We start from the raw sequence: 12,974 nt of genomic DNA, 5'->3' as shown, positions 1-12,974 counted from the left end.
AAACCAGCAAGTGGACAAGAGATAAATGAAAGAGATTTACAGTTCTATATGGTTAAATTTTACATGTCCAGTTATTTATACAGAAGTGAAAAAGTACACAGTAGGTACTAAATATTTGTTAAATGAATAAAAACACAAGTTTTTATTGATTAACATGTATTACACTGAGCTAGAAAATGTTAAGACTGGAACACTAAATAATTCTTTATAGTAAAAACCAAGGAAGTCTCAAAAGAAAGAGTAACATATTATGGTCTTGTTGTTAGTCTTATGAACATCTGCAATAAATAGAAGACTGTGAAATGTCCTGGAAACCTTAATCAAAACAAAAAAAATCATTCAGATTAAATAAATAAATGAAATGTAGAGAGACAACTGCTAATTCATACTTGTTAAACAACTTCAAACTCAATATGTAGTAATTCACTATTTGCTTTTATTTGCATTAAACCCTTTTCATATAAAAAGATTAAATCTCTCTTGAAATGTATGTCCACCAAGCAACAAGTAGCTATTGTACAGAGTGCCAAAACTATTAGGTGTGTAAAGAATTAATTGTTATTTGAGGTTTTTATGACCCCATCTTTTGGCTAGAATTTAAAAAAAAAAATCTTAGCGCGCACTGGCCTGGGGCTCCGAAAACTGCACGGTGTTCCACCCACTGGTTGTAGCCCTTGCCAAGGCACTGGCACCTCACATCATCACCACCATCATCACCACTCACTGACGCCTACATGGGCCTGGCAAAATTATAATGATTGGAAGCCTAGTGAGGGTAGTCGTGTGACCATCAGAGCGGCCAGCCAATTGGCTGGGGGCTGTGTGGGGTTTGCTGGGAAGGGGGAGGAGAATTCACCATCCTAAGCTGAAAGCTGGAAGGCACAGGAGTGCTGCTGTGTATTCTCAGCTGATTCCTGGACAGTGGTGGGTTTTTTTTGTTTGTTTTTTGTTTTTTAGTGAGGCAATTGGGGTTAAGTGACTTGCCCTGGGTCACACAGCTAGTAAGTGTTAAGTGTCTGAGGCCAGATTTGAACTCAGGTACTCCTGACTCCAGGGCCGGTGCTCTATCCACTGTGCCACCTAGCTGCCCCCGGTGGTGTTTTTTTAGGTTGTATAATTTGCCTTTCCTCATTTTATTTCCTTTCCCTTGATCCTACTGATCCTGTTTGTATTTTTTTTAAGTTCGTTCTTGTTAAAATAAATCCTGCTCTGTTTTGAGGGAGGCTGCCGGTCTCCTTCCTTGCCCCAATATTGCAGCGAGCCACTTAGCTAACACTCCCCAATTAAAAATTGGACCCCACAGGTGACTGCTGGTTAATAAAGATGACAATTTAATGGAAAGAACACTGAATGTGGGGTTAGAAGATGTATTTGTATTTTAGTTTGATTTACTAATTCTTGCAATGTTTAATTTCCTTAAGTCCTCAAAAGTAACATTTACCAATAAAGCTTACTCTACCAATTCCTTTATTTTTTGCTCCAAGGAAAACCTGTGGCACCTTCTACCTGTGACTGAATCTTCTTTCTTTTTTTTTTTGGCTTTGTTTATATAGCAATAGTGCCAAAATTGTTAGGATTCAGTTTCTTCAGTAGTATTTCCACTGGACTAGGACTTCACATTTAGTGCACCAACAGCCAAATTAAAGCTTATAGTCGAAAACTATGAGATTCTTAGTAGTCTCTGAACCCATTTATATCACTCTCCCACTATCACTGCAGAAGCAAGAGAGTCAGAGGTTGGAGCCATTTTACTGGTTTTACCGGTTACCATGGCCAAAAGATCCATCACCAATGGTGCAACCTCCTGCTGGTAAGCCTCTCTGACTTAGCCTGGATGGTCCTTAGAAAGCAGAGAAAGTTTGTTGTGAAGACTGTCCTTGAAGCTTTTCAGCATGGTATGCCTCTCTACCACAGTGCCTGCTTTGTTAGCTTAGCCACTGTTAAGCTAGGGTCAGTTCAACAACACAATTAAGTACCCAAAATAGGACTTCGTAGAAACCCCAATATCTATTGTTATTTTTGCTCACCAGATTTACATCTTCATGCATTCTGCAGCTCTGTATGTTCTGAACATTCTGTAGGCAGCAGTCACTAGATTTTAAAATGCATCAGAAAAGACCTTTCTCCAAAATTATTCCCTTCTTTCCAGCCTCATCTTTAAAAAACTCCACCTTCTCCTGTGTTCCTGTGTGGCCAGTTCTATCTCTGCTAGAAAAGTACTCTCTCTTCTCACTACTTCCTTATTAACTCCAACAACCATGCCTTCCATTCAAAATAGAGACATGAAGTCATAATGTAGCGTCTCCTCAACTGATACCAAAACTGAAAGAGATGATTATATTTTACATACTAAGTCAGTAGCCAACTTGGCTGCTGCCTAAGATTTACAGAACTTTTAAAAACTCTGGACAACAGTCATTTAGAAAGATATATAAGGGGCATAAAGAATCAAAGTATAGTGTATAAGAATAGTTTTTATCACTAACCCATTTATTTTCATCTTAACGCAATAGTGTTCTTTCCCTCTAAAGAAATGAAGTGATAGGCTTTGGTGATCTAAATTTATTTCAAAAGAGTTGTGTGTACGTGTGTGTGTAATAATATACAGCAAAATGTAACTGCCAAAAAGTGCTATTATTTTTTATATAATTAGATACTTTGTGCTTTGCTATGAACAAAAATAATGGCCTCACAAAAGATTCAAGAGAGACAATGCCTGGGTACATAAATACCACCTACTAAATTTCTTTAGAATAAAAACAATACAGACACAGAAAGCAAACATCCTGGAATACAAACATAATCATTGGAACATAGTAGTAGATAAGTTGAGAGTTCACAGAGTTATTTTCTTTACCTTGTAAGTGCTTTTCTAGTATCTGGTGTTACTCAGAACATTTTTATGTAATTATAAAAATTTAAGAGTTTGGAGGAATACTCATTCAAAAATTGAAATGAAATAGGCATTAAATGGTTGACACTACCTAAACGGAAATTTTAAAGTGTTTTTCATGTATTAATTTTTCAAACTGAAAGAAGCTAGGAAAAAATCTTTCCTGTTATCAAAGTGGAAAAAATACTTCAGATTTAAAGCTTCAAAATGGTAAAGATTGCCTGCTTTTCAGTGCAATAAAAAGAAAATGGAGATGCTGCAGTTTCGTTCTAGGTCACAGGTAAGTATATAGAGCTGGAAATCCCATCCTTACCTTCCCCTTACATTTTTGTAGATGAAGTAACTGAGGTGCCAGGAAAGTAGGTCATTTGCCCGTTTGCACTGATAGTAAATAGGAGCAAAGTCAGAATTTGAACTCAAGTCATCTGACTCAAAATCTAGTACTAAAAACATATAGTGCTCTTCCCACTATAACACGCTTTGGCCTCAACATGTAGCCACTGTTTATTCTTCATAGCTAAGCCTCTGAAGATTTTTTTGGTAAGTTGAATGGGAAGAATAATAACATAAATGAGATAAAACAGAAGAGAATATTTTTTAAAAGAAATCTCAGCATACAATTCTGGGAAACATGGACTTTATCATTCAATAATGTAAAAAAAGTGCTACAACAAGATATTTGGGTTGGCTATACTTAATAAAAGGTGTCACTACCACAAAAACTTTCATAATAAACATTTATTAGCAAAATGTTCAAAAGGTATTCATAGCTTGAATTATATCTTCCTCCTTAAAACACCTTCTGACTTTTGAAGAAGGGGTAAATTATGACTGTTCATATATTTACCACCACATTCATTTGCTCATCAACCATTAAGTGCTATGGACAAAATATTGTATTAGGTGCTAAAAGAACTACAAAAATAGTTAAGATATGGTCTTTCTATTCATGGAGCTCAAAGTCTAGAAGGCAGGGATATGACAAAACCACAAATATATAATACTTTAATAACTTTACAACAACTGGAGGACAGAATAGAACATAATATGAGTATCAGGGAGATAGGGAGATACAGAGTATGGTGTAAGACTGCAGGAAGAAAAGAACATCTCTAACTTTGGGAGGATCAGCAGCTAGACATTTCAGACGAGGTTGCTGTATTATTACTTGTAACTCTTACTTTTAAAAAAGTCCTTTCACAAAGGGGGAGTAAACCATAAATGTTTGTAACGTAAAAAAACCCCACATTAATAAAACTGAAAGAAAAAAAAAGGAATTGGATGTTAAAGCATGAATATGGGACTTCCAATGTAGAAATAGGTATAAAGGTAGTTCAGCAAAAGAGAAATTATATGAGCAATGCCATGGAAGGCAGGAAAACACTTCATAAATGACAAGCAAATAGTTCAGTTTGCAGCAGTGTGGTACAGTAGAAGGCATGCTGTATTTGAAGTCACAAGTCCTGCATTCAAATCCAGGCTCTGCCACATGGTATCTGGTGACGTTGGGTACATCACTCTGGGTCTTGATTTCCTCTTTTCTAAAATAAGAGGGTTATACTATATGACCCCCAAGGATCCCTGATAAAATAACTACTGTGTAGCATAAAAGAAGGGAGCAGTGTAGGATAAGGCTGGAAAGTGAGGGAGATGCCAGACTGTAAAGTGTCTTGAATGTCAGGCAAGAGAGCCTGAACTTTATTTGGTAGGCAACAGTCACATACTATAGGGCTTTGAACAAATGGATGATATGATATCTGTGCATATTTGTCATATATACTATTTATATAAATTGATATGTATGTGTTATTTATAAAACACCTATATAAAAAACTGTCTGTTTATAAAGAAAAGGGAAGAAAAAGATCTAAAATACCAAGTTATATGTACTAGAATATATCTAGGTATATCTAAATGTAATAACATAGAAAATATTCATTATATATGTCAAAAAAATTTTTTAAAAAGAAATTTTATCTAATAGAGGTGTAAAGAATGAACCTGAGGGGGACAGAAAATAATGCTTGGGAAACTAGTATATTATTGCAGTCATACAGTTAAGTCAATGAAAGCAGTGGATTCTAGCCATATTTCAGAGATCAAATCATCATAATTTGGATACCTAATTATATGAAGGAAAAGGAAGAGTCAAAGATAATGCCAAGGTAGTAAGCATACGTGATTGGGTGATGGTATTAGGTATATACCTTCCCTTCCAAAATTTGTTATGCATCCTACAAAAATGGCCTTGCTGTTTTTCTCTTTATCCTGTCTCAACGACTTTGCAAAGGCTCATATCTGGGATGAATTCACCAGCAGTACATTCACCTATCATAGCTTTGTTCAAAGCTCACCTCAAGTGCTACTTCTTATATAAGGACTTTACTGACTACTAATTCCCTGCCCCCCATCAATTGAAAATGCCAACCTTCTGAAATTAATTTTGTACTTTGTATACATTTTGTTTAGACTGAAGTGTGTATGTGTTCTTTGTCTCCATAAATGACATCTCTTATCACTCTGTATCAATGTCTGGAACATGCTAGGCTCTTAATAAATGCTTTCTTAATTGAGAGAAGCTCTTTTGGAGGAATCTGAGTCTGAGGTGCTGAAGGATATTCAGGTTGAGGCTTCTAGCAGAGAGTTTAAAATATGTGACTGAAGTTTGGAAAAGAGGTCCAGTTAGGAGAATATGAAAGTCATCTGAATAGGCAAGGTAGTTGTAGCTGCAGTATTAGATGATATTACCAAGTGAGAGAGCATGAAATGAACAGGGAAGATAAAAAAAGAGAAGAGAATTGAGAACAAAATCTTTAGTTACATTCAACTCAATACAATAAACATCTATTCAATATCTATTGTGTCATTTGGGAAAACAAAAGACTTAAAATCTTAAGGAAAATAATGGGAAAAAGTAGAAATGAAAGGAATTTAACACCTTCAGACCACAAGTTATACTATATTATTGTATATACAAATTAGACTATAATTTATATAATTTTATTTTAGTAATTATAACAATACAAATTATAATATAACAATATGCTATAAAAGTAGAAATTAAAGGAGCATAGTACTTTCAGACCTCAAATTATACTATATATTGTACAATATTGAAATTATATAATAATTTGTATAATTTTATTTTTAGTAATTACCAACAACTAATTGGTACTAGTTAAAAAAATAGAATAGTAGATAAGTGATATAAATTTGATGTGGAATAATTAGAAAAAACTGACCTCAAAAGATGAATATTTGCTAAACCTGAGAAAGTAAATTACTTGGGGAATAATTTTCATTTTGTCTAGAACTGCCTGGAAAACTGAAAAGCAAAAGCAAGAAATCTGAGTTATCAAACACCTGATTAAAAAATGTCCAAATGGTCAACAATTAAAGAAATGAAAATTAAAGGAACTCCAATATTCTACCTTATTCCCATGTGTCTGGCAAACTTAACAAAAACAGGAAAATTATAATCTGGAAGGGCTGCAGAAAAACGGACACATTAATGAACTGCTGATGAGATATGAATTGGTCTAGACATTTGAAACAATGTCCCCAAAATTACTAAACCGTGTATAACCTTTGATATAGCAATACCATTATTAGGCTTATACTCCAAAAATATCAAAGAACAAGGAAAAGGCACAATGCATAAAATATTTATAACAGCTTTCTTTGTAGTGGCAAAGGACTAGACAGTAAGAAGGTACCCATCAACTGGAGAATATCTTAACAAACTGTGGCATATGAATGTAATGGAACACTATTGTGCCATAAGAAATAATGAAAGGAATGGTTTCAGAGAAATAGGGGGAAGTTTTTATGAACTAGTGCAGAATGAAGCAAATAGAACGGGAAGAACAATTTGTACAATAACACCACCATAAAGAAAACAATTTGCAAAGCCAATTTGCAGTGACCATCCATGATGAAGAATGTTATATATCTGACAGAGAGGTGATGAAACCAAAGGGTCAGAATGAGACATTTAGATTTTGGTTGTGGCCAAGGGGGTAATTTGTTTTGCTTGAATGTGTATATTTATGACTTTTTTCTTTTCTTTTTTCAGTGATGGACGTGGGGATGAAAAATGAATGCTTATTAACTGATAAAAATAACTTTTAAAAAGAACTAAAAAGCAATTGGCAGAAATTAGATTTAATCTACCAAGACACATAAGCTCCATCTGCTTCAGTTCCCTCAACTGTACAATGTAGATAATAATAGCACTTACCTTACAAGGGTTGTTGTAAGGATCACATGAGATCATATTTGTAAAGCATGTAGACTAGTGCCTGGCACATAGTAGGAACTTAATAATTACTTGGGCCCCTCATGTTACATACATACCACAAAAAAGAAACTCAAAATGGATATGTAACATGATTATTAAAGGTTATATAACATTAAAAAAATTAGAAGATCATGGAAGGGGGAAAGGGACCCACATGTACAAAAATATTTATAGCTGCTCTTTATGTGGTGGCAAAGAATTGGAAGTTGAGGGGGTGCCCATCAATTGGGGAATGGCTGGACAAGTTGTGGTATATGAATACAATGGAATACTATTGTGCTATAAGAAACGATGAGCAGGAGGAGTTCAGAGAAACCTGGAGGGTCTTGCGAGGGCTGATGATGAGTGAGATGAGCAGAACTAGAAGAACATTGTACACAGTAACATCAACATTGAGTATTGATCTACTGTGATGGACTATTTTCTTCTCACCAATGCAATGGCACAGAAGAGTTCCAGGGAACTCGTGATGGAAGAGGATCTCCAAATCCAGGAAAAAAAAAAAAGAACTGCAGAGTATAGATGCTGAATGAACCATACTATTTCTTTTGTTTTTGATGCTGTTGTTTTTTTCTATTTTGAGGTTTTCCATCATAGCTCTGATTTTTTTCTCTTATAACATGACTAATGCAGAAATAGGATTAATGTTATTATGTGTGTATATATATGTGTATATATATATATATATATATATACACACACACACATACATATATATATAACCTATATCAGATTACCTGCTGTCTGGGGAGGGGGGAAGGAGGGGAGGGAGGGAGAAAAATCTGAAATTGTAAAGCTTGTATAAACAAAGGTTGAGAACTATCTTTACATGTAATGGAAAAAAAATAAAATACTTTATTAATAAAAAAAAATTAGAAGAGAAACTTTTGATACCACCTACAGCTCAGGGTTGGGTAGAGGGGAAACATTTTTAATCAAAGAATAAAGTCAGTCACAAAAGATAAAATAGGTAATTCTGATTCCGTGAAACTGAAAAGTTCTTGAATAGACCAAATTAATGCAACTAGGATATGAAGGGGAGGGGAATCTTCATATCAATTATCATTGATAAGAGTCTGATAGCCAAGATATATAGGAAAAAACCTAACAGAAATAAATAAAAATCAGTCATTCCCCCAATGAACAAGTGAACAAGTGGAGATAAACAAACAGTTCTCAAAGAACTGCAAAGGGTAGTAATAAATAAAATATTCATATATAGGTTCAATAAATATAAACAAAGTTCCCAAAAGAAGAATTAAAGTATCATGTTAATAAATCTTATTTCATCCTTACCTTATTTGTTTAAATTTCTATTTTGTATTGAATTTTATTTTATTTACATACAGTGGTACATGTATATAATTTGCAGGCAAAAGCATAAGTACTGGATCTGTAATTTTACTTGCACAGAGACATAGCTGGTGAGGAAACTTCCTCTATCAATGTAGGTCAGCACCTTCTTGATCATATAGACATTTTGTGTCTATCAGGACTTGAACCCATGTCTGCCTAGATCAATAGCTGGAGTTCTTTTCACTATACTATGTTACTTCTCTTACACCATACAATACACATATATTAGGGGTGCATGCTCAAAGAATTTTTACAGATAGGGAGTGACACAAACCATTCTGATATTAATGTCCTAGAGACAGTAGGGTATAGTAAAATAGGGGGTTGGCCTTCAAACCAGGAAGTCCCGGTCAAGGCCCATCTCTGACACTTGCTGTTTATAAAACGCCGGGCAAGTCAAGTACTCAGTGACAATGTCAGCTCTGTAAACTATAAGTTGCTTTGCAACAGTTGGTAGAGGTATTGGTAAAGGTTGTTGCCTCACCAGGAATTCTCTATAACAATTAAATCACAGGCCTAGTCCAAAAAAGGGTTTCATGACATTATGGATCTTACAGTTTAATAAGGGGAGAAGATAAAAAGAGATGATTATAATATACAACTTTCAATGATAACTGCAATGGAGATGGATTAGAAAAAGATGCTATGTGAATTCCAAGGAGGAAGGTTATTACCAACAAGAAGGATCAGAGAAGTCTTCCTGAGGATTGTGGCATTTTAATTAAACTTTAAAGAATAAATAGAAGGGATCAAGAAGAATAAGAGTCAACAAAGGAATCAGAGAAGGAACACTGATAAGTGGGAGAAGAATCAGAAGAGAAAGGGCAAGTGAGAAAAGACTGCCAAGGAGGAGGGATGATCAATAGTGTCATGTTCTGAAGAGAGTTGAAGAGGATCAAGACTTAAAAAAACCCCAATGGATTTTTTGATAAGGTCATTATTTCTCCTTGAGAGAACAGTTTTATAGATTACTTGAGGTAGAAATTCAATTTCAAGGAGTTTAAGTAAATAGATGGTAAGAAAATGGAGCATAGTTAAGACTAATTAGAATATATTTAATAAGAAAAATAGATGGTAGGTAGGTAGATGAGTAAAGGGTGAAAGGAAGAGAAAATCTGAACATATTTGAAGTCATGTGGAGAGGAACCAGTGGAGACTGAAGATGTATACAAGACAGGGGCTGCCTGATAGAAACAAGGTCTTAGAGGAAGCAGTAGTGCATAGATAGGATTGAGGGCATTGATCTAGTGGTTAGGCCTTCTATTAAAACAGGAAATAAAAAGAGAACAAGTGAAGAAAGTAAGAGGTTTTAAAATGGGGAGGCAGGAAGTTAAGGGAGTTCACAAGGGACAGTCTGGACTTCCTTAGGTGAGTAGGTGGTGAGGCCATCTGCTGTGAATAGAAAGGAGTTGGATGCTGTTGGAAAGAGGAAAAATTTGGAACAGTCATTGTGGGAAATGAGATAGAGAAGCGATCAATCATTGAAGAAGAAAGAACTGACAAGCATATGTGAGGGTTTACTTGAGGCTCTACAGAATATATTTATAATGAGTACATTCAGCTTGATTTTGAGACTTTCTCCGGCAACATTCAATAACCAGGAAGCAAAGTTGGAGAAATCAAATGGGTGTTTATTGAGTTTGAATATTAGCAGAGCTGGAACAGTAGAAGCCATGGGAGAGTAAGGTATTTCAGGTAAATGAATCACTGAAATAGATGATTCTGGGATCAAGATTTGATAGAGTCAAGTTTTGCCAAAATGAGAGAAATGGAAGAATAGGGAAAGGAGAAAGGATGGGAGGAATAGAAGAGAGTGAAGAGCATGCTTACTGTGAGTGAGGGAATGGGAAATGTAGAACAATATTATGATTGCCTATGCTAATATATGTATAAACTTGTTAACATTTATTTTTTTTTTGGGGGGTGACGCAATTGGGGTTAAGTGACTTGCCCAGGGTCACACAGCTAGTACGTGTCAAGTGTCTGAGGCCGCATTTGAACTCAGTTCCTCCTGAATCCAGGGCTGGTGCTCTATCCACTGTGCCACCTGGCTGCCCCAACTTGTTAACATTTTATAACATTTCATAGTATAGATTCTAAATATCATTTTTCTAGTCAAACAAGTCATATTAAGCTTCATTATCTTTTTATATTACTACTTGGAGCCTGTAGAACTCTGCTGTTAACTGATTTCTGGGGCTCCTTAGTATGAACTGTGAAGTATGTATTTATAGTCATTACTCAAGTGTGTCTATACACACACACACACACACATATATCTGCATATTCATCAGTACACACATATAACATTCTATTATTTGCAATGTTTAATAAATTCATTGGTTCTTCAATAGGTTCATGTATATGGCTGTGATGTTCACCATAATCAATGGAATCATTTGAAATAAGAAGTTTTTTTTGAAAGTGTAGAATAGGAGGATATATTTCCCCAAGGGTAGTTATAAAATGTTGCTAATGGTAAATTCTAAAATAACAGCTTTTCTGTCTCTATGAAAAGGTGGAAAACATTTTTTGTTTTATTTGAATTTTCTGTATTTTTGTGTCCTTTTGTAATTTCTCATGGGTAAGTATAACTACAGATTCAGAAAAATCTACACACAGTTTCCTAATTATTATGTAATAATCTAAGAAATGAACTCTCAAAAAGCATTTAATCAGTTTCATTATCTCGCTTGACTACACTTTCACCCTTACCAAAAAAAGTTTTTGTACCTTTGATACCTTATCAAAGAATTTTTGCAATATGCTGTCAATTCTCAATGTTTCTGATCTCTCATCCTGTTATTGCTGATTTTATCTTTCAGAAAATAAAGGAACAAGCTAATTATAGATATAATTCTGATAAAGGAGGATGATTAATTGGAAAAAATGATTACCAGAAACTGGGGAGGCACTGATCATGCTATTTGAGAGTTTGTGATCATTGGTAAGTAAACTACCATAGTAGAAAGATTACTAAGCTTAAGAGCTGGGAGGCCTGGGTTTGAATGCTGGCTTTGTCACTTGCTAACAGTGAAACTATGGGCAAGTCATTTTAGCCTCAAGGAACCTGTTTCTTCATTTGCAAAATGATGAAAATAAGAATGGTTAGAGAAAATCACCTTAAAAACCATAGAATTTTATATAAATGTGAGCTGTTATTATTTAAATCCTGGCTCTGACAGTAATTGGTGGTGACTTTTGTTTCCTCATCTATAAAGTAGGGTTAATAGATGTATCAACCACCCCACAATACTGTTGTAAGAATACATCACATACCTTAAAGCATATTAACAACAGTATTTCTTATTATGACTGTTACAAGGATACCAATATTAGATTTCATGTGTAGCCTATACTTGAGGAGACTGAGAATGGCTCTCAAAGTCTTCAGAGAAAGGACAGTAGGATTCCCAAAGGATATTGATTCATAAAGGATCAAGGATTCTTAAGAATAAAATTCTGTTGCTTGAATCAAAATTATTTCTGAGGAAGAAAAGAAGGTGACTAGAGATTAATGTGATTTTAAAAAAGAGGTTATAGATCAACAAAAAAATTTTAAGGGTATCTAATATTTATTAATACTTTTCATTTTTATATGCCATTCATTTTTGAATAATTCTGTCCTCAGCCAGACACCAATGAGCCAGCCAAGAGACTTAAAAAGAAAGAAAAAAGTAGCTTAGAAAATTTACCAATACATCAAACTAATCTGATAGGATATGAAACATTCCATGTCCACAATCTCTTACGTGCATAACTCTTCTTAGGGCCACATTGTTTTCCCTTTACATATCTCGTGTTCCAGACAATTCCCTACTACTCATGATGAAATGGGCTTCTTCCCATCTCTGGCTTCTATCTTTTTTCAGGCCAACTTAATTACCATCCCCGTGAACTTTCCTGATTTCTTCATATGAAAATGATTTATTCCTTACATTTCTGAAAACACTTTGGATAGTGTTTGCATTTATGACATTTTGCCTTGTCTCATAAGGGTAAGTCATCCCCACCCAACTTCCACCCACAGGGCAGGCAATACAGCCTCACTGAAGCAGTAGTACATTGCTGAGGGAGAGATGAGAGAAAGAAGAATGTTCTAGACAAGTCAAACCATCAGCACACCAACTGCTACTATCTCCAGGTGTACCCTGAATCCAAGAGTCTTGGGAATAGTAATGCCTCCATCACAGTGCCCACAGAAATCCTTCTGGGAAGAAATCCTGTGCAGATGCATAGCCTGACAACTGCTTTTGCAGGTGCTACAGCTATAGCTACAAAAAAGCCAGAAGAGAAGATTCTTTCCACCACAGTCCTTGGCATTTTCAATGCTTCAGTATCAGAAAATGATATTTTATTAACAAAAATGATATTAAAGAAGAGGCATTACCATCTGTTTTTCTGTTGTACTCTAATGACCATGAG

General features: G+C 35.0%; 1 protein-coding gene across 1 annotated transcript in view; it reads right to left on the bottom strand.

Annotated features, from left to right (window-relative positions):
- The window catches only part of STK3 (serine/threonine kinase 3), a 465,914-nt gene that overhangs the window by 59,218 nt on the left and 393,722 nt on the right, over positions 1-12,974 (bottom strand). The gene's annotated exons all lie outside the window — the stretch shown is intronic.

Source organism: Dromiciops gliroides, chromosome 1 (genome assembly GCF_019393635.1).
Source record: "Dromiciops gliroides isolate mDroGli1 chromosome 1, mDroGli1.pri, whole genome shotgun sequence".
Classification (NCBI taxonomy): domain Eukaryota; kingdom Metazoa; phylum Chordata; class Mammalia; order Microbiotheria; family Microbiotheriidae; genus Dromiciops; species Dromiciops gliroides.
The sequence above is the reverse complement of the archived record's forward strand: the minus strand, read 5'-3'. Positions and strand labels throughout refer to the sequence as shown.